The 22,252-nt window shown below is 50.3% G+C and overlaps 2 non-coding genes and 1 pseudogene across 2 annotated transcripts; all 3 read left to right on the top strand.

Annotated features, from left to right (window-relative positions):
* The first annotated feature begins 16,030 nt into the window (after nt 1-16,030).
* On the top strand, nt 16,031-16,102 carry TRNAM-CAU. The gene has a single exon. It is a non-coding gene; the product is annotated as a tRNA-Met (tRNA).
* Nucleotides 16,103-18,371: 2,269 nt separating this feature from the next.
* TRNAT-AGU lies at nt 18,372-18,445 on the top strand. Its single transcript has one exon. It is a non-coding gene; the product is annotated as a tRNA-Thr (tRNA).
* A 1,201-nt stretch (nt 18,446-19,646) lies between these two features.
* On the top strand, nt 19,647-19,956 carry LOC120402676 (annotated as a pseudogene).
* The last annotated feature ends 2,296 nt before the right edge of the window (nt 19,957-22,252 follow it).

Below are 22,252 nucleotides of genomic sequence, written 5' to 3'. Positions count from 1 at the left end.
TTTAGCATTTTAAAATAAGTAAAAGAATGCCATGATTGTTTTCTTTTGCATTGCAATTTGATGTTCCTGTGTAAAATGTTGTGTGCAAATTAATTCTGTTTTGTGTGTGAATAAGGAATGTACGTGTTAAGAGGCAAGTGTGAAGGTCATCGCTGAACCAGATGTACGAGGGAGGAACTGAAGAAAGACGCAAGGGTGCCAGGAGGCTGCAACATGCCCCTATTGAAATGCCAGAGGAGGGCAGACTGATGATTCTAAAGATGAGACAGGCACCTATCAGTGGGGACAAGACAGCTGTGATCTAAACCAACATGGGATAACTCCCTGAGGGACTTGATGAAAGAACAAGATAAAGGATGAGGACAATTTAAGAAAACAAGCACTCATCAAACAACAATTGATTACAGCATGACGGTGCAAAACTCATTGGTCCCAATGAAGGAAAATCACTATATAAACGTGCCTTGCCATGAAACTTTGGGTTCATCCTGCCAAGACTTCCCCAGAGCATCGTGTCATGACCAATGAAACCCAGCTCCCCCTACCCATGATCAACCTAGCTGGCCACTAGGTTGATCTGGACTGGTAACTGTAACATCGACTGGCGGGACAGTGTGTGGGGTGTGTGACTGAACACATATGCGAATTTTTGTATCTTCAATAAATGCAACGTATTGCCTTTTCTCCTGAAAAAGATGCCGTATGCTTCTTATAAGCATAACAGGGTAACACCCACAAGGTAGCTAGCTAGCACATCTTGGAGGGACTGTTCAAATTAAGTGGTTCATCAAGACACACTTGGTTGACAGTGGATCATGGGAGAAGCCCATCTACACTGAGTGGACCGTCATGGACATGTGCTGTCTGGAATCTAGGTAATGGCTTCCTGCACTGACTGAGGGAAATTGGGCATGAACATGTGACTTGCCCATGTGACTCCAAACTCCATCCTGTTGCTCTAATTTTCCACAGTAAGAACCATGGGATGCCCTTCACATGGCAAAAGCTATAAAAGGCCCTGGAAACACCTCCACTTTGTCTTCAATCCTGCTTCTTACCTCTGGAAGAACTTTGCTACAGATTGAAGCTCTGAGCAAAGGACTGAATGACCCATCCAAGCTGTAGATGTACTCCAGAGACTTGACTTAAGCCAACAGTTTATTCTATCACTGCTACAAGCCTGAACCAAGAACTTTGCCATTAATGTATATAAGAACATAAGAAAGGCCGTACCGGATCAGACCAAAGGTCCATCTAGCCCAGTATCTGTCCACCGACAGTGGCCAATGCCAGGTGCCCCTGAGGGAGTGAACCTAACAGGCAATGATCAAGTGATCTCTCTCCTGCCATCCATCTCCATCCTCTGACGAACAGAGGCTAGGGACACCATTCTTACCCATCCTGGCTAATAGCCATTTATGGACTTAGCCACCATGAATTTATCCAGTCCCCTTTTAAACATTGTTATAGTCCTAGCCTTCTCAACCTCCTCAGGTAAGGAGTTCCACAAGTTGACTGTGCGCTGCATGAAGAAGAACTTCCTTTTATTTGTTTTAAACCTGCTGCCTATTAATTTCATTTGGTGACCCCTAGTTCTTGTATTATGGGAATAAGTAAATAACTTTTCCTTATCCACTTTCTCAACATCACTCATGATTTTATATACCTCTATCATATCCCCCATTAGTCTTCTCTTTTCCAAGCTGAAGTGTCCTAGCCTCTTTAATCTTTCCTCGTATGGGACCCTCTCTAAACCCGTAATCATTTTAGTTGCCCTTTTCTGAACTTTTTCTAGTGCTAGAATATCTTTTTTGAGGCGAGGAGACCACATCTGTGCACAGTATTCGAGATGTGGGCGTACCATGGATTTATATAAGGGCAATAATATATTCTCAGTCTTATTCTCTATCCCCTTTTTAATGATTCCTAACATCCTGTGTTTTTGGTGGTGATATAAGAACTGGAATGCCTGAGATAACTGCCTTTATGTTTTCTTGTTAGCCAGTGTGGTGAAACAGGAGTTTACTTTTGTGGCTGCTTTGATTTATCTTATAAAAGAACAGGAGTACTTGTGGTACCTTAGAGACTAACAAATTTATTTGAGCATAAGCTTTCATGGGCTACAGCCCACTTTATCGGATGCATGCTTATGCTCAAATAAATGTGTTAGTCTCTTAGGTGCCACAAGTACTCCTGTTCTTTTTGCGGATACAGACTAACACGGCTGCTACTCTGAAACTTATAAAAGAATAACCACCAGTTTTGGGTTGTTTGCCCTATTTCTCAGCAGTTCGTCCTGAATTTGGCATCCTCAGTTGTGACCCGCTAAGGCTTGGTGACAGGGTGCCAAGGGAGGGGGCTGGATCATGGATTTACAGGGAGTTAGGTGACCCAACCTTCATACCGTCTCCCTTGGGACTGCCCTCTTTAGGGTATGTCTAAGGTGCAGCTGGGAGTCGGCCACCTTCCAGGCTGAGTCTCACGCTACTGCATTAAAAATGGCTGTGGAGACATTGCTTTGATGTTAGAGCTCTGCTTGGAGTTCAGACCATCCAGCCCACCCACCCCCCTCAACCCCTGGCTTTAGAACCCAAGCTACAGCCCAACCAACAGCGCCTGCACCGTTATTTGTAGTGAGTCAGCATGGACTCTGGCTGGGAGGCAGCTTCCAGATGCAGTGCAAATATACCCTTAATGGGCGACACGCTCGCTTTAGCTTTTTCCAAGGGTGAACCCTGGTTCCCGTTAGAACCATAGAGTTAAAAGGGACCACAAAGGCCATTTAGTCTAACCCCCTGCCAAGGTGCAGGATTTGCTGTGACTAAACCAGCCTCCTTTTGAAAACCTCCAGGGAATAAACCTCCACCACTGCCCTAGGCGTCTGTTCCATTCTCCTACTGTTCTTCCAGTTAGAAAGTTTTTCCTGATATTTAATCTAAATCTGCTGTGCTGTAGTTTGAACCCCCTGCCTCTTGTCCTGCCCTCTGTGACAAGAGAGAAGAACTGTTCCCCATCCTCTGTATGGCAGCCTGTAGCGAGGAAGACCAGCAGGGACCACAACCTGCCTGTTGGGCTAGAGAGCCAGGAAAGCCACCTCCACCCCTCCGGAAGCTGAGGGGCAGGACAGGAAACAGAAGTATAAGAGGAGGGGGCCCTGCAGCTCAGTTGGGCTGGAGCTGCCGAGAGAGACAGACGCTTATCACCCGCTGCCGGAGCGGGACACTGAGGACCTGCTGGGGCAGATGCCAGAGGACTGGCCAGAGCTCCCAGGGTCACCAGCCAGTCAAGGTGCCAATGAGCTGATGGGGCTGCCACAGACACCGACCCTGGGGAAACGGAGGCCAGAGGTACCAAACCCTGGGGATTGTAGGAAGTAGCCCAGAGAAACTAGACCATCATCTGGCTGAGTGTTGGCCTGACACTAAGTAAGGGTGTTGTGGGCGGATCCCCTATGATCCATTGGTGGATTACACTGCCACTGCTAAGGCCCGGGGCTGGGACCCAGTGGAGTCAGGTGGGCCAGGGTCCCCCTACCTCCTGCCACCCACCTTCGGCCAGGAGGCCTGTGTTGGTCGACCGTCCGCCGAGCTAGGTCGCTAGATTGTTTGGTGCTTGCCCCTGCCTGAGCCCTAGACTGTTTGGTGCTCGCCCTGGGCAAAGCCCCTAATCGTTTGCTGCCCCACCCTGCCTGAGGGCCTGGGCTTGGAGACTTTGTAGCTCTGCCCTGAGACAGACCAGGAAGGACGGCCACACACGCTCTCACAGCCTTTCGAGTATTTGATAATTGCTGTTATATCCCCTCCATTAACTCTTTTTTCCAAAGTAAACACACCCAGTTCCATCAGCCTTTGCTCACTGGTTTGCGTCCCACCCCTTTGATTATCTTTGTCACTTGCCTCTGGATTCTTTCCAGTTTCTCTACATCCTGTCTAGTCACTGGTGACCAAAACTGGACACAGGGACTCCCCTGAGGCCTAACCAGTGCTGAGTAGATCACTACTATCCCCACCTGTGATTTGCATGCTATGCTTCTGTTAATGCATTTGCTTCTTTTTACATTACCATCACATTGTTGACTTCCTGTTGAGGTTGTGATCCACCACAACTCCCAGATCCTTCTCAGCGGTGCTGCTGTCATGCCAGTTATCCCCCAGACAGTATTTGTGCATTGGGTTTTTCTTCCCGAAGTGTAGCACCTTACACTTGTCTTTGTTGAATTTCATTGGTGTCTATAGCCCAGTTTGCCAATTTATCACAATTCCTTTGAAGTTTTACTCTACCCTCCAAAGTGTTGACAACCCCCCCAGCTTAGTGTCATCTGCAAATTTGATCAGTATGCTCTCTATTCTTACATCCAGGTCGTCAATGAAGATGTTAAATAACACCAGACCCAAAACAGATCCCTGTGAAACCCCATTTGAGAAATCCCTCCAATAGTTACTCTTTGTTTGGGGTTGTGTAACCAATTATATATCCACTTAATGGGAGTTCCGTTGAGCCTGCATTTCTCCAGCTTACTCATGGGACTGTGTCAAAAGTCTTTTTGAAGTCCAGGTCTATTTTAGCCACCAAACCAATTACCCAATCAAAGAAGGATATCAAGCTGGTTTATCATGCTATGTTCTTACTAAATCCATGCTGGCTGCTACCAATTACCCCTTCATCCTCCGGGTGTTTGCAAATTGAATGTTTTATACATTGCTCTAGTAGCTTCCCTGGTATTGAGGTCAGGCTGACTAGGCTCCAGCTCCTCCTTTTTCCCCTTTGAAAAGATGGGCACTATGTTAACCCTTCTCCAGTCTTCTGGGACCTCTCCTGTCATCCGAGTTTGCAAATATTGCCAGAGGCTCTGAGATTCCATCAGCTAATTCTGGGCTGAACAGCAAGAAAGGAGGTGGGGGCCTGGTTTTGGGGATTAAGAGCTCTGTTATCAACATTTCAGCTGTTGAGCTTGAGCTGATGGCTAGCCATCCACGAGGAGTCAGAGGGAGGCGGAGATTTCAGTTTGGACAGAAGCAGACAGGTCTGGAGTAGAGCGGTAGATCTGTGATTCATCAGTATACGGACAGTAGCTGAATTTGTGTTTGTGGGTGAGATTTTCCAGAGATAAAGTGCAGAGGAAGTGACTAAGGACCGAGCCCTGTGGAACCCCCACAGAAAAGTGGAGTGGGGGTGAGGAGGATCTTCCTAAGGACACGCTGAAGAAGTGGTTACAGAGGTAGGAGGAGAGCCAGGAAGAAGACAAGATGTCAAGAAGAGACCATGGTCAGTGGTATTAAAGGAGGCTGACAGGTCAAGAAGAATAAGGGTGGAGCATTGGTTCTGAGCTTTGCTTAGGGAGAGGTCATTAGAGACTATGGCAAAAGCATTCTCAGTGGAGACCCCCAACTATCTGCCTCCCTGAAACCTTCCCTTCCCACTCCCACCAGATCCTTCCTGCTCCTTGGAGCGAACACTCCCCATCCCCTTCCCACTACCCTCAGTCTTTTCCACTTCCAAGGATCCCAGATCTCCTATCCAATCCTCCCCCTCCAACAGCACCACTGCTGGGACCTCCACCCCTTTTCTCCATTCCCAGGCTCCCACTCCCCAAAACCACCACACTCCCTGTTCCCAGGAGATTCTGTCTCTGATTCCTCACCTCCTCTTCCTTCCATGGTACCCATCCCTCCCTGATTCCCTCTAGTCTTCCACATACCTATCCCTTTCCTCCCACTACACTCAGCCTTCCCTACCTTGTGGCATCCCACAAGCACTAGCTCCCCCATCATCTTCTCCACTCCCACTGCTCCCCGCTCTCCTTCCCCCATACCCCCCAAGAACTCCTGAATAGGAACCTCACACTGCTCTCACAGTCATTTGTTGGTTGAGTCAAGAGGACATGCTGTGGCCACTGCCTCTGACCTACTCATTCATCTGAGTCAGAGCCGTACCACTGTTAACTTTCAGATTAGGTGTATTGTGCGTTTTGCTTGCATTCTGAAGGCGTTCCTCTTAGATGTTTCTCCCAATTCCAAAATTTCAGGGCTGAGAGCAATATTTTAAAGTGTTTTAAAATCCACTTGCAGACTCTGGCCTCTTCTGAGCTGCAAAGTTTTGTCAGCATAGCTCTGTTTGTTAGGGATTCTGTCAATTAATGGAAACCATATCCTTAATTGACAGAATTATGCTGGCAAAATCTCTCATGCAGACACAGAGTGCTGAAAAAGTCTATTAAAAAAATAAGGAAATCAAATGCCCATAACCTACATAAACACTGAGTACAGGCTGCCCAGTTATGCTGCATGCCTTTCCACTAGGTGGGTGGTGGCTAAACTTAAACCTCTGAAAACCAGAAAAGGAAGAGTTAATATACACACCATCCCTAAAGTGCAACCTTAACTCTGCCCCAGCCCTGCAGCTGGCACTAGCCACTGGGAATGGCTCAGTAAGGCTGGTGCAAAGGTTAACAAATAAAGGAAGTGGAGGTTTCTCCATTTCTTGAAGTCTTCAAGTCACAGTGGATGCCTTTCTGGGGGAGGATTTAGTCCAACACAAGGTATTCAGCTCAGTACAGCAGTAACTGGATGAAATTCTATGACTAGTGTTATACAGGAGGTCAGACTAGATGACCTAATAGCCTTTTCTGGCCATAAAATCTATGATTCTACAATAGCTCTGAAGGACTAAGAACGTGCCATTGTTTGTGTTGTGTTCAGAGATGGGAATACCAGCATTTCTCCACATGCCTCCAGCCGTGTGCACTGGGTCAGCTGTAGCTGTAACTGGATGGTGGAGGGAGGAGTTGGAGCAGCTTGGCAGAGCTGTGACATGAAGGGAGGTGCATGTGAACCCTGAGGGACCTAGTTTGCCCCATTTCAATGCACTCAATGGGCTGTTGCTGAAACAGGGCAGAGCCGAGGTGGCATTGTGGAGGTGGCGTGAACCTTAACTCTTCATTTCCTCTTCTAAGAACCGAGAGGACAGGAATCCTTACCCAGCAAGGTCACATTTTCATAGTTTTCCTGCATGACGTCTCTGTAGAGGGCTCTTTGACGGGGGTCCAGCAGAGCCCACTCTTCCCTGGTGAAATACACAGCCACCTCCTCGAAGGTCACCGGCCCCTGAAAGAGCAAGAGCCCCTCACTCACAACCTGCTGCCCCACTCACAGCCCCACTATTCATGGGGGAGAGGAGCCAATTAAATGGAAGCTCTGGCAGGCTCACAGTCAGCAGAGTCTCACCCCAACCCTGCTCAGAGCAGCCAGGAGGCAAAACAGGAGGGGAGATAGAAATCCCCTCATCCCCCCCAGCAGACAGAGGGGGCACCTACAAGCCAGAGGCTGATACAGGGGATGGGGCCCCCAGCAGGCTCCAGGGTTGGCTCCCCAGTAGGAATCCCAACAGGCTTTCCATTGTCAGCAGCTGGAAGGAAGGGGAGGGGTTATCTACTCTAGGCCCCACTGGTGGGTAACCTCCCACCCCCCTCCTTCGAATCTCCTAGCAGCCTCTGGCGAGTAGGTTCATGTTCTTGCACTGGGAATCTGATACGTTTTCCCCGCGCTGTCCAGGGTTCCCCCACCAGCCCCGTTCTACAAATAGGGTAGTTTCCTCCCCCAAACCCCATGAGTCTGTTCCCGGAATCCAGGACTTGGGTTAAACAATTCCCAGCAAGTTTGTCACATGCCTTGTCCCCCTCCCTTTCTCCACCCTGGATATTTCCTGCACCCATCCCACCTCCACACTGAGCTCCCCCAAAGATCCCAGGCCCTCAGTATTTCCTGCCCCTCTCCCCCCAGCAGGAACCCACTAGCAACCCCGCAATAATCCCTACCTGGACTGGCTCCACTATAGCCAGTTCCCTTCCCTGTACCGTGGGAGGCTGGGACAATCTGAAGCCAAAGGTGGGTGTTACTCTGCCGCCTGTCAGGGTGAGAAGGGTGAGAGGGAAGATTTCAGAAGGAACTTTAGTTCCTGTCACAACATGATCTTCCCCGGCCCTTTCCCTGCACAAGATGTGTCTGACTCGCATGCTGGGAAAATATTCCATCACTTTATCACAGCCCAGACCCAGCCTTTCCCACCAGCACTAAACCCGCTGTGCTAGTTTTAAACCCTGAGGGCAACTCCCCCAACGGTGGGGACCAGGCGGAGGCAGGGACAGAACAAAGACTGCCCAGTGCTGGTGCAGTAAATGACATGAAGTTTGCTGGTAATATTAAGATGGAAGCCATTGTCAATAGAGACAAATATAATCTAATAAAATAATAATTATAATATATGGAGATATACCTATCTCATAGAACTGGAAGGGACATTAAGTCCAGCCCCCTGCCTTCACTAGCAGGACCAAATACTGATTTTGCCCCAGATTGCTAAGACGCTCCCTCAGTGACTGAACTCACAACCCTGGGTTTAGCAGGCGAATGCTCAAACTACTGAGCAATCTCCCCTGTAACACCTGCATTTTGAACTCTCTTCCTTACTTCACTGTAAAAATCAGACAAAAGTTCGTAAGATCTTACAATAACCTCTAGCAGCAAGTTGATGAAAAGTAGGTTAAATTCTTTTCAGCCATGAAGGTCATGCACAGGTGCAAGACAACCAACGACAGAAAATTTAATTAGTCCAAACAAAAGGGGCTAATGATATCGTTCAGGGCCAGCACTAAGCTCTATGCTTGGTGAACAAGAAAACGTGGGAACAAAGTTATCTAGGCCAAACTTGGCCTTAGGGACATGGATTTAATTAATAAACAAAATAATAAAAAAGAAACTATGCCACCCATTTTTATTCCTTTTGGGACTTTTAAAAAAAGATTGGGGGGGGGGGAATAATCTGCCACCTCACCCCAACATTGCAACACTGCTACTAAACTGATATATTTCCTTTCTGAGAGGTTTTGTTTTCATTATATTTTAACTTGTGTTCCCTCCTCTTTCCCCTCATGATGCAGGATCATTAATTTGCACTTAATGTTGACCATAGTTCTGTCCTGTTTCTCAGAAAGGCTCAAAGGGCTTGTCAGTTAAAATATGTTCCAAAAAGACACATTGCTCCCATGATTAGTGACTTTCTTAAAGTCTCTCAGTGCTTGTACGTTAAACTATTTTTCTAAAGAGACCCCTCTTTTTAAGAGCAGGATTAGTAATGAAACTTACCCTGTTTCCCACAAGCCACTGCCTCTGTGCCTTTACTCTCTGGTGCAACATGTTCAAATAATTCTGTTGAGGATGTTTCCCAGAAATTAATTATCATTGGGATGGCTAGGAATGTACGGGGGGGAAAGGTTAAGATTCTATCTTAAATGAATAAAATCATTCCAAGAAATATATATTAATTTAAGGCATAATGTTAGCATAAAAAAAAGTTTAGAGCAAAAAGTTAGTTAAAAGAACCAAAGAAACGTTGCATTCTTAAAAAAGTGCAGGTTATGCAAAAAAGAAATACTGAATTGCTGTTTTAACCAAATTAGATGCTAATAGATGTTCTATTTATTTAAAGTGTAAAAATCAGCTACAACCTGTCACAAGAGGTAAATAGTGCACTAAAATAATTATAAGTTAAAAATGTGAATACATTACCAATTTAAAGAGTCACAACAAAAAAAAGTCTCTATATTTTTTTTAAAAAAGCCAAAAAACTCTAATTGTACTAACAAACTTTCAAATAAATGTTTTAAAAAAAGCTCAGCCTTTGTATTTTTTTTTAAAGTATCAAGCAGTCACTCAAATACAGGAAAAGTTGTCAAAGACCTTAGTGGTCTTTAAAAAAAAATGCTTTAAAATCAGACTACGCAAAGTTAATTAAAAACACTATTAATATTACTGCAATTAAAACGGCAAAATAAAATCCTTAAAATTAATGTAGTCTGTAAAAATGCAATAATTAAAGAAAGTAAAGGCAAAAAAAATGAGTACTAAAAAACCTGCAAAACACTTTAAAAGCTTACATGACATTGATGAGCTAAAACATTTAAGAGACAATCAGTTGAAAATATAGTGGTGCAAGAACAAAGTAACATCCCTTCACATTGTTACACAGCTTCCAGGTGCTGGAGGCTGCGATCCCCTGTCGTTAACATGGTTATTGGTCTGAAATCTCCCCATGGCCAGTCAGACAGACACGTACCTGTGTCGCTCCCCAGCCCCCGTCGCAGCGTCTCTAGGGGAAGAAGATGGGAGAGGTGAGAATTCAAGGCCCTCGCATTCATGGAGAAATCCCCATTGCTTATTAATGGAACTGTTGTTAACTAGGGCGATAACGCAGCCGCTGCAGACAGAGCCAGCCCCACAGGGCTGCTTCATGGGGAAGGGCGACTCGCTGAGCTGGGCTGTGAGATGGAGCCGAGGATCAGTGACATCACTAGAGTCCCTGACCCCTGCCCAGGGCGAGGGTCGCTCTAACCAGAGGAGACGCCACCCCCAGACTCCAATTCACCTTTGAATCCCAGCAGCACCTCCTGCAGCATAGCACTTTTCAGACAGAAATTGCCGAGTCTCTTCTCCAGCTCCGCAAACGACGGCTCTGGCTTCCGAAACGTCCCGTCCTCCCTGCTGGGGAAAGGAGGGGTGAGAAATAGGCCTGAGCCCCAGACCCTGAGCCCAGCAACCCCCAAACTCCGGGAAACCTGGATCTGAGCTTTGTAGCCTGAGATGATTGTTGTCATGGTGAGTCACCTCAGCCCTGTGCTCCCCAGCGAGACGGGAAGTGGGGAGACACTAGAGCAAGGAACGGAGACATCGTTCAGGGGCTTTCTCAGGGACGCTCTGGTTCTGTGGGGGGCAGAGCTACCCCCTACGCTGGTTTACTGCAGTAACAAGTGGCACCAGCACTGGGATTATGTGGAAAGGGAGGAGACATAGACCAGAGAGTGGGCAGGTCCTACATGCTGACAGTGGCCACAGACACAGCTCAGGGCTCCAGCAGGGAATGAACATGGGCCCTTAAACACCAAAAACCTCAAGCCCTTCAGCTGAAGCAGTAACCCTGGGGTGTCCAGCTCATTTAGCAGAGAGGGCCACATTGCACTGTCCGTTACGGCTGGTGGCCAGGGCAACAGGTTAGGACTCTGTGCTCTGCTCCATTCACAGCAGAACACCCACTGCTCTCCATGGGACACCCACGTACAAGGAACAAGGGGAGAATCTGCCCTTCGCATCGGAAATAAAATTTTAGTTCTTAGTATTTTGCTAAGTCTTTGTCTGTCACACTCAGTGTCACTCAGGAGGAAAACAGCCCCTTCCCGGCCCTGCTGGTTCTTCCCTGTTTCCCTGCCTTTCCCACCCTCCTTTCTCCATTTCTCTCTTGCTTCCTTGTTGTTGTGTCTCTCCTCTGTTCTTCCCTCCCTACAGCAACCCCCTATTCCCACCCCACAGAGGCTTCACTCCTGCCCTCTCCCTGATCCACCTGCTCAGGTGATCAGCCAGGAAATGTTGAATGTTGACATCAAAGTGTTGCTATTTCAGTTGACATCCCGATGACATTAACAGGGGACAGGAGAGTTCACGCTCTCTGAGCTACGGCTTCAGGCTGCTGGCAGCCCCAGCAAGGCAACACTGTCTCCGTTTACACTGGGGAGGTGCTGAGGGCCACCAACTCACTTTAACAAACGTGAAAGTTGAGATTCTGCACCCTCAGACAGAATCACATGCTCCAAGGGCAGGGGGCAGCTTCTATTCAGCGCAGTTATCAAACCTAACGGCCCATGAGGGGGAGTGAAATGGAGCCCAGGACTTACCTGCCACCAATGCTTCCAGCACCCTAAAGAGGGAGGGAAAGAGGAGGCCGTCAGTGGGGGTGTTCCTGGGTGGGGAGGCCTCCTGCTCTGCAGGAGTCACCATTGAGGCCTTGGGCAGTAGGGGAATTTCAGGTTTACATTCCCAGAGCAGCTGCCGCCCCCCGCCCCCCAGGGACTTTCCCCTACGCAGCCCCAGCAATCCCTGCGGGCAGGTCGCCACTGCGGAAATCTTCTCCCCGGGCACTTTACAGGCAGAAGATATTTCTCTGCATTGGGAATCAAATTCCCCTCAGTGCTGAGAGACCCAGAAGGCCCCTGGCCCCACTAAACCCATTAACCTGCAGTGAGAGGGGCCTTGGGCCTGGCTCGGGACCTCAGCATGGTGGGGGAGGGGATTTCACCCTCCAAGTGCAAATGCAGAGAGTCATTTCCAGGAGAGAAGGTCTTGGGGCTGCAGCATCCAGGACTCCCAGGACCCATCCGTGGCATTGACACAGACTCACTATGTGACCTTGGGCAGGGCTCTGCCCCTCCCTCTGCCTCACTTTCCCCATTTGTCCCAGAGGGATAATGCCCCTGATGCCACTCTGTAAAGTGCTTTGGGGTCCAGAGCTCAGAAACACCTGTAGAAACGCTGCGTATGATCCTTGCAATGACAGCCTGACCTGCAGGGGTTGTCTCAGCGGCTGCTGCCCCTTCTCTCCTCCCCTCTCGCTGAGCAGGGAAATCTCCCAGGACAGGCTGCAGATGCCCTCATCCCTTCTCTGGACAATGGCTCTCTCTAGCTCTTCCAGCCGGGCCAGCAGATGCTGCTCCTGCTCCTCCAGAAACCCTCGCAGCTCCTTCCACTCCCAGACGATCTTCTGCCTCTCGGCTTCCGTCTGTTTCTGCAACAGGGAGAGGGCGGCTCAGTAACAGGGGAACACAGAACATAAGAACGGCCAGACTGGGTCAGACCAAAGGGCCATCTAGCCCAGTACCCTGTCTTCTGACAGTGGCCAATGCCAGGTGCCCCAGAGGGAATGAACAGAACAGGGAAAAATCAAGTGATCCATCCCCTGCCGCCCATTCCCAGCTTCTGGCAAACAGAGGCTAGGAACACCATCCCTGCCTACCCTGGCTAATAGCCACTAATGGACCTATCCTCCATGAACTTATCTAGTTCTTTTTTGAACCCTGGTAGCGTCTTGGCCTTCACAACATCCTCTGGCAAGGGGGTCCACAGGTTGACTGTCCGTTGTGTGAAGAAATACTTCCTTTTGTTTGTTTTAAATCTGCTGCCTATTACTTTCATTGGGTGACCCTGAGTTCTTTTATTATGAGGAGTAAATAACACTTCCTTATTTACTTTCACCACATAAGTCATGATTTTATAGACCTCTCTCATATCTCCCCTTAGTCGTCTCTTTTCCAAGCTGAACAGTCTCAGGCTTTGTCTACACTGGCACATCTCTCCTGCCGACAAACAGCAGCTACACTGCGCGCCTATTAGCAGCACGGCTGTAGCGGCACAGCCGTGTCGCTAAAAGCTGCGGCGTGTAGCCATAGCCTCAGTCTTATTAATCTCTCCTCATATAGAAGCTGTTCCGCACCCTTCATCATTTTGTTGGCCTTCTCTGGGCCTTTTCCAATTCCAATGTATTTTTTTTTAGATCAAGCGACCAGATCTGCGGGCAGTATTCAAGATGTGGATGTACCATGGATTTATATAGCGGCAATATGATATTTTCTGTTTTATTGTCTCTCTCTTTCCTAATGATTCCCAACATTCTGTTAGCTTTTTTGACTGCTGCTGCACATTGAGTGGATGTTTCCAGAGAACTATTCACAGTGACTCCAAAATAGGTAATAGGTAATAATTGGAGATATACCAATCTCCTAGAACTGGAAGAGACCTTGAAAGGTCATTGAGTCCAGCCCCCTGCCTTCATTAGCAGGACCAATTTTTGCCCCAGATCCTTAAGTGGCCCCCTCAAGGATTGGGCTCACAACCCTGGGTTTAGCAGGTGTGAAAGTAGAATGAATTATATTGTTAAAATAAGAATGGATTAAAGAAATGTTGTATGTACCTTTAAGCAGAAATAAGAAATGTTGGAATACAGGTGCCAGGAAAAGAAACATTAGGCATAAACAATGGTGCTAATGGCGAAACATTAACAGAAGATGGGTAATAGTTAGTAAGGAAATAAGATATGCATGCCTAGCCCAGGTAAACTTATCTGATTCTGCTTCCTTTGTTATCTTGTTAAGTTCTCACCCTTTATCTGTATAAATAAGATAGTTTGTGTCTTGCATGGTGCTCACATTATCTGGGTGTTATTAGCAGAGCGCTGTGCTAATAAAACAGAGTGGTCTGACAAACTGTGAGTCCTGAGTCTAACTTTGACACAGGCCAATGCTCAAACCACTGAGCTATCCCTCCCCCCTCTTTCTTGAGTGGTAACAGCCAATTTAGACTCCATCATTTTATGTGTATTTGATATTATCTTTTCCAATGTGCATTATTTTGCATTTATCAACACTGAAATTCATCTGCTCGGTAACTGGGGAAAATCATAAATGCGCCTCAGGGCAGGTGGCAGAGTTATTTACCAGAACACAAGATCTCTTGTGGTGAGTGATGGGAAGTTAATTTATCCCAGGAAGGGAGGCGGGATCAGGGCCGGGATGAGCTGTACATCACCAATAGGAGGGACACTTCTCCCCAAAACCTCATCAACTTCTACTGAGCCAAATCCTCCATCTCTGCAGCCCTCATTTCATCCCCTTCCTCCCAATCCCCCCCAGGAGCTAGAAAGGATCCCTGGTCACTGTGACATCCAGACAGCCCCTGGGCAGGGGCTCTGGGCTAACACAGACTGACCCTCTCCTGCCCAGCAGCCTCCTGCATCCTAAGGACATCATTTTACCCCCGTGTCTGACCCTGCCCTCTCCCTGGGCTCCAGTGGGGATGGGTCCCTGGCTGAGGCGGGCGGGCAGGGTGGGCCCTGCATTCACTACGTCATTCTTATGTCAGGCAAACCTCAGTGGCGGGGGGCTCTGGGCACCTACCAGCAACTCCTCGCTTTGCTGCTCCTCCTCGGCTTTGGCTGCTTCTCTCTCTTTTCCCAGAGGGGCCAGATGCTTTTGTGGTACCTCCTGGGAGAAGCAGGGGAGGGAGGGTTAGAAACTGCTGCAAATGGCCTCCCAGCTGCCAGATTTCAGGGCCCGTCCTGCCCTGCAGATGCCTGTGCAGAGTCGCTGGGACTCAGACTGAGAGGAGCTGGTGAAACGGGGAGCAGCTTTTCCAGAGGAAACGCAGGGCCCCGGGCTGCAGTGACGGGGTGCAGCCCAACCCCCAGCTCCCCAGGGCTTCACCCACAACCCAAGCAGCCAACTTCAGACAGTCCCCCACTTTCCCCAGCTCCAGCCCCCAAAGCTCCCGCAGGGCCAGATCTGAACATGGAGCCCCCCCAAAAGTCCCCAATACCCAGCCCTGACCCTCCCCAAACTCCCATCAGCCGCACCCCCCCAGCCGCTCCCCCCCGGCTCCCCCCTCCCCTCGCTCCCGGGCCCAGCCTGGGCTCCGAGCTCTGCAGCCGAGCCGCGCTCCGGGCCCCTCCTGCAGCTCCCGGCCCAGCCGCTCCCGGGCTCCGTCGCTCCGGCCCCGCAGCAGGGGCGGGGCGGCTCCGCCCCGCTCCGCCCCGCCCGGGACACTCGCCCCCCGCAGCCCCGGGCAGCCCCGCTCCGGCCGCGGGGAGCTCGGGGGCGAACCAGGCAGCCGGGCCCGGCCCCTCCCGGCAGGAGCGTGTCCGCCCCTACGCGTGTCTCCGCCCCGGGCCCGGCCCGCCCCACGCGTGTCCCCGGCCCCACCGCGCTGCCCCGCGGGCTGCAGGGCTGGAGCAGCCTCCGCGCGGCGCTCCCGGCCCCGGCCATGGCCCCGCTGCCGCACACAGGGGCGGGGGCGGGGGCAGGGCCGCGGGGGGGGGCAGGAAGCGGCGGGTCCTCCCCGGGCCTGGCCCCGCCCCCGGGCCCCTCGCAGGGGGGTTGGGACACGCGGGGAAGCGGGGACCCGCCTCAGCCCGGAGCGGGGCAGGAGAGGGGCTGGGTCTCCCCAGGAGAAAAGCTGGGGCTGGGGCTGCTGAACCATCAGACTAAGGAGCCCCCGGCTGAGAAGGCAGCGAGCACGTGTCAGGTCAGCGCTGGAGATGGGACCCAGCACGTGTCAATCACCGGCCTCTAAAGCGTCTAAATCCTATGGGGACAACTCTGTAGTGCACAGCTTAGGAGTTGCACTGTGAATACATCCTGCAGGAAGTTTCCTCCTACCACAGCAGAGTGGCGCAGCGGAAGCGTGCTGGGCCCATAACCCAGAGGTCGATGGATCGAAACCATCCTCTGCTAGTTTGGGTTTTATTATTACAGCCCTGGAAATAATCCAGCTACTTGCATGTGTTCTGCAGAGAAAACAAGAACAAATTCTCCCCCTGTTCACCCTTCCAGGTGATTAAAGGAAGGAATGCTGCCCCACAGAGTCCCCTCCTGGAAGGTGAGAGATGGGCAGTGACTAGGGCTCCAGCTCAGGGTTGCCAGGTTTATATAACTTTTGGTGATGCCCAGAATGGGTCCAAGTCCTGCCCCTTCCCCTCCCCCACACCTCTGCCTAAGGCTCTGGGAGGGAGTTTGGGTACATGAGGTGCAGGTTCAGGGATGGGCAGGGGAGGTGGGGGCAGGCTCTGGGAGGGAGTTTCCCTGCAGGAGGGGGTGCAAGCTCTGGGAGGGAGTTTGGGTGCATGAGGTGCAGGTTCTGGGCTGCAGCAGGGGGTTGGGATGCAGAGGATGCAAGGGGCAGACCCTGGGAGGGAATTTGGGTGTGGGCTCTGGGCTGGGGCAGGGGGTTGAGGTGCAAGGGGGGGCAGTGGCAGACTCAGGGAGGGAGTTTGGGTGTATGCAGGGTGCTGGATCTGGGCTGCAGTAGAGTGTTGGGGTGTGGCACCTATCTCAGGCAGCTCCTGAAAGTGATCCACAGCAACTTCTACATGGAGGAGAGAGAGGGTGGGCAGGAATCCACTTTAGCCCCACTGTGCTGCTGGTAGTAGTGGCAGGAGCCCCCAGGCCCAGCTGATCTGATTTTCTGATAGGGAAGCCACAAGAGTGGTCATGCACCCCACATGAGCAGTTCTGGGGAGCCTTTTTGGGGCTCCTGGAGTTGGCGGTAGAGAGGTGCAGCCTCACCACAAAGTCTGTTTCCCTGGAGGAGAGAGGGGGCTCCAGGGTGATATCCCATCTCTGTGCATCCAGGAGCCTGTGCTCCCCTCTACCATGCTGGAGCCTCCATATTTATTTATTGGCCAATAAAATCTGCAGAATTTTAAAATATTGTGCACAGAATTTTTATTTTTTTGGTGCAGAATCTTCTCAGGAGTGAAACCAACTCATGGAACCTCCTTGGATTGTCACTGCTTGGTTAACTACTCAGCCACCACACCAATGCACAGAGAGGGTGCCAAGCCCTATTGCTATGTGGGGCTGGGGGGTTGGGTCGGTTCATACACATTCAGACTGTTCACTCCCCCAGCTACAAACCGCTGCTGATTTCCCATTTAGGATATTAGCCGTTACTGACAAGGTTTGTCCGTGTTCTTTTCTTTATCTCTTGCTGCTAGTTAGAAGGATCAGTATTGATTTAAAAAAAAAATACACAACCCCCTAAACCTGCTTTTAGCAATCAGAATAATGTAGTGGCACTGGGAGCCACAGACACAGGGGGGCAGAGATGGGCTGAGGAGGGGCCGCTTGTGGAGAGTCACTTCCCTGCCCGCCCCCGGCTCCTCCCTTTGCTCCCCGCATCCCCTGGGGCCTGCCTTAATTCAGACAGTCCCTTTCCCTTCATATCCCCAGCACATCAATGATTGCGATAGCAGGGGGCAGGTTTTCTCTGGGGCACTGAGCTTTGCCAGGGGGTTGGTGGCTCCTTTCTTTCCTCACCCTGGAGTAAACTCAGCTCTTTATTCCATCTTTGATGTTTCACGGAATAACAACAGCAACATGAAGAAAGTGGTAAGGCGGGTCTCAGGGGAGAGGCAGAGAGGTGTAAGTGGGGGCTGGGTTGGGCAGGGGAGGGGACAGAGAGGTGTGGGTGGCAGGCAGGATGGGTGTCACGGGAAGGGCGGAGAGGTGCGAGTGGTGTGCAGATCTTGGGGCAGAGCGTGTTGAGGCACAAGCAGCAGGCAAGGAGGCCTCAGGGGAGGATAGGAGCGAACAAGAGGCAGACTAGCTCCTAGGGAGCTTCCAGCACTCATGCCCAGCCTCCCCACAATGCAAGAGTCATGGGCCACCTATTCTCTGGCTCTTCACTAACCAAGCCCCTCCCCAAGCTATGTTGATGGGAGAAGCGCTCCTGTTCACACAGGGCTATCTACACTGGGGTTAGGTTGATATAACTGCATTGCTTGGGAGGGGATGTAAATTTTTTGCACCCCTAAGTAATATAGTTACACCGACCTAATTTTGCAGCATAGACCTGTGCAAAGAATCACACACACACCTTGGGAGCAAAACTTCACCTGCTCCTCTGCTTTACAGACGCCAAACACAAGCAAAGCTTGTCAGGCCCCTGTGGGGGTTGGCAGACAGGCAGGTGTGGGCAGACATGATGCTTTCAGTAACAGCAGGCACCATGACTTGGCTGGTTAAAGCACCTGTTTAGTAAACAGGAGATCCTGGGTTCAACTCCCAGTGGTGCCTTGGGGAGTGGCTTTTGGGGGCATCTGGCATTGGCTATTGTCAGAAAACAAGATTCAGAACTAGATGGACCAATGGTCTATCCCAGTATGGCTATTCCTATGGTTTAAATTACACTCGCAGGCACTGACAATAGAGTTACTGAAAGTTTGGGTGTTAAGAGCTGATAGGTCAGTGTTCCAGCCCATCACAGATGACCCCCTCCCTCTGGGACAGGGGCAGGTCTGAGCTCTCACACCAAATGCTTCATTGTGGCTGCCAGAATCTGTGGGCAGGTCACCTAGTTTATGCTGAGGGTTGAGACCTACTTTGTGCCCAGTGTCTGAGAATGAAAATCCTAAACCACCCTTTGAAATAACAAATGCAGCAGGACGTGTTATTGTCCCTGCCCCAAAGCAGACAGACCAATGGAGAAATGCCATTGAGTCCAGGGTAATACCTCACTGCAGTTTTACCATTTCCACTTGCTAAACTCCCTCCCAACCTTCTGGGCTCCTAGAGCAGGGGACTGAGCCTGAGCTGAGACACGTTCACTGCAACTTTATCCAGACCAAGCTGCATGATCCTGATTAATATGACACAGGCCAGCCATAGGTATTTCATTGCACTGGAGACGTAGCCTAAAGTTATGTCTGCACTTTGATTAACACACCTAAGGCACCTGTCCCAAAGCCCGGGTCAACTGACTCAGGCTTATGGGGCTAGGGCTGCAAGACTAAAATTACAGGGCAGACATATGGGCTTGAGCCCAACCTCTGAGACCCCCCGAGGGGTGAGGGTTTCTGAACCCAGGCTTCAGTGTGAACACAAATATCTGCACTGCAGTTTTTAGCCCCTCAGTTTACATCCAGGAGCCCAAGTCAGATGACCCAGGCCAGCCCTGCTGCCATCTTTATCCCAGGAGAGATGGACTCTAAGGGTAAGTCTCCATTGAAATGTAAGCCCAGGTGTGGCATGCTGTGCTCAAAGCAGCACCTGGAAGCCCCATATTCACCACTCTCAGATAATGATGACATGGTTTGGTACAAAGTCTGCCTGGCGAGGTATCATTTCAAAAGTCTTGATCTGTTGCACATTAATATCGTGTTGGATTGTGTGTGCTCGCATTGGTTGGGAAGTTACAAAGTTTTGCTCTGTGTGCGTTACTGAGATATGTTATGAGGTTGGGAAATGCCCACCACCAGCTTTATCTGTAACTCTAGCGAATATGTCTGGTCGTGGTAAGGGAGGCAAGGGTCTCGGAAAAGGAAGCGCTAAGCACCATAGAAAGGTGTTGAGGGATAACATCCAGGGCATTATGAAACCCACTATTCGCCGTTTGGCTCGTCATGGGGGAGTGAAGCGTATTTCAGGTCTCATTTACAAGGAGACTCACGGGGTGCTGAAGGTGTTTCTGGAGAATGTGATCTGAGAGTACTTACACCGAACATGCGAAGCAGAAGACTGTGACTGCTATGGACGTTGTTTATGCCTTAAAGCGCCAGGGTCGTACTCCGTACGGATTTGGAGGCTAACCTGTACCAGTAATTTGCTTCGAAAACACCAGCCTTTCAGGTGTGACAATGGAGGATCCAGACTCGCTGCTGGCCCATTAAAGGGATCCACACTCCCAAGGACTATCCCAGGAAACGTGTACAATTCAGACTTCTTCGAGATAGCACAGCAGCAATGGACACTGCTTGACTCCCATCGTAGCAAAGGTACTTCCTAGCAAGTTGGAAGAAACTATGAAAGCGGGGTAGAGACATTATGAATTGGCCTCTCTCCCCGACAACACAATACCTGTAAACACATCTGGAGGACAAACACTGAACTGAGATTAAATCAGAAGAGAATAATAATAATAATACATTCAACTCAAAGTCCCCAAACAGACCAGTATGGGTTTTTCAGCAGAAAATTTTCACTTTGGGGGATTTTGTTTTCTCAGTCAGACCTTGCCAAGGGAAGCAGGGAGAAAATGTTTGAGTTGCCTCCTTCAGAACAGCTTGGCCTAGACACTAGCTGTGGTTCACGGTTGTGGCCTTGCTCAGGATGGGGGTATTTTAATAATTTGACCAGGTCCCAGAGTGTTTGGGGGAGATTATGAGGATGTTACCTTTTGGGATAAAAACTAAGGGCTGGTCCACACTAAGAAGCAGGGTCGAACTAGGGTACGCAAATTCAGCTACGTGAATAACGTAGCTGAATTCGAAGTACCCTAGTTCGAACTACTCACCCGTCCAGATGCCACGGAATCGAAGTCCGCGGCTCCAAGGTCGACTCCGCCACTGCCTTTTGCAGTGGTGGAATACCGGAGTCGACCGTGGCGCTTCCGGAGTTCGAACTATCGCGTCCAGATTAGACGCAATAGTTCGAACTCCGAGAAGTCGAACTCACCGCGTCGACCCGGCTGGTAAGTGTAGACTAGCCCTAAGAAATACGAGACTAGAGAAATGTTTTTTTAGAAATCTGGGATTTAGACATTTAATTTAAAGCAAGGGGGTGTGTTTCTGAGTAGGTTTTTGTCATTGTACCAAAGGGGGAGATGGTTGTCTATAAAGGAGGGGTGAAGAGCTGGGGGAAAGACTTCAGGAACAGACTATGTTTGCATAGACACACCTACTCTGCCTAGGTATGCAGCATGATGGGGCCGCTTCCCCAAAATGACCAGTTTTGGCTGTGGTGGGTTACAAATCACTTTAGGATTGAGTGGAATGAAATGTTATTATCCTTCCTGTATGAGTGAAGGGCAGCAAAACATACCTAGTCGGTCCTGATGGCAGGGTGAGTGAGTGGGTGGGTGAGGAATAGCTTTTATTGGACTGTATAGAAGTGATTGAGGACATCACCCTAAAACAGTGGTCCCCAAACTTTTCACACTGTGCCCTCTTATCCATGGCTGAGGCCCCCCGGAAGCCGCGGTCGATAACCAGGGCTGGGAGTGGGGCTGTGGCTTGCTGGGGAGAGGGGTGCAGACACAGGTAAGGGGGTTGCAGCTGGGCCAGGGGCTCAGGCTGAGGATAGGGTGGGCGAAGAGCTGGGACAGAGTGGGGCTGAGTGGTGCTCCCTCTCTGCCCTCCATGGGGGCTGGCTCAACCCTGAGGTGTCCCCATGAACATTCCTCTGTGTCCCCCTAGGAGGCATGCCTCACATTTTGGGAATCACTGCCCTAAACTGACCCCTAGTCACTAAGCAGGGATTAGTGATGCCAAAGCCCAGGGACAGGGAGCGTTGCCAGAGTGGAGCCTGCAGGTCACATGCTGAGGGGCTGACACAGGCTCAGTGCTCTGGAACAGCTTTGAACCCAACCCAAGCAGAGTCCTCATCAGTGTGACACTGCCCAGGGGACGCTGTCACTGGGGGAAACCTCCTTGCCTTCAGTACGTCCTGGGACTGACCTTGGACCTTTCAGCACCCCTGTTCCATGCCAGGAGCTTCCTGTAGTGAGTCACCTTAGCAAGACACCTGGGAAAGCCTTACACCCCCGCCAAAGAAGTCATGCACCCCCAACTTCCACAATCACCAGTGACTCTCAGCCAGCGTTGTAAAACAGAAGGTTTATTAGTGGTCTGAAATAAAGCCTGGGAAAGTTGTGTGTTAGCACAGGAAGTAGGAAGATCCAGCAAAGTCCATGGGCAGGACATTAGCACAGCAAGGGAGGGGTGTGGCAGTGACATCACAAAGGCCTTTTGCAGGACCTCAGACTATTGGTCAAAGGTGGTGGGGAGGTGATGACCTCACAGAGAGATGCTGACAGCCGGGCAGGCAGGACAGGGGCGAGGGGCCAGGGAAACCTCAGAGACCCCTGTGGCTTTGCTTCAGCAATTC

The sequence above is a fragment of the Mauremys reevesii genome, linkage group 1, assembly GCF_016161935.1.
Source record: "Mauremys reevesii isolate NIE-2019 linkage group 1, ASM1616193v1, whole genome shotgun sequence".
Taxonomy (NCBI): domain Eukaryota; kingdom Metazoa; phylum Chordata; order Testudines; family Geoemydidae; genus Mauremys; species Mauremys reevesii.
Note: the sequence above shows the minus strand (reverse complement) of the source record. Positions and strands in the feature narration are given on the sequence as shown.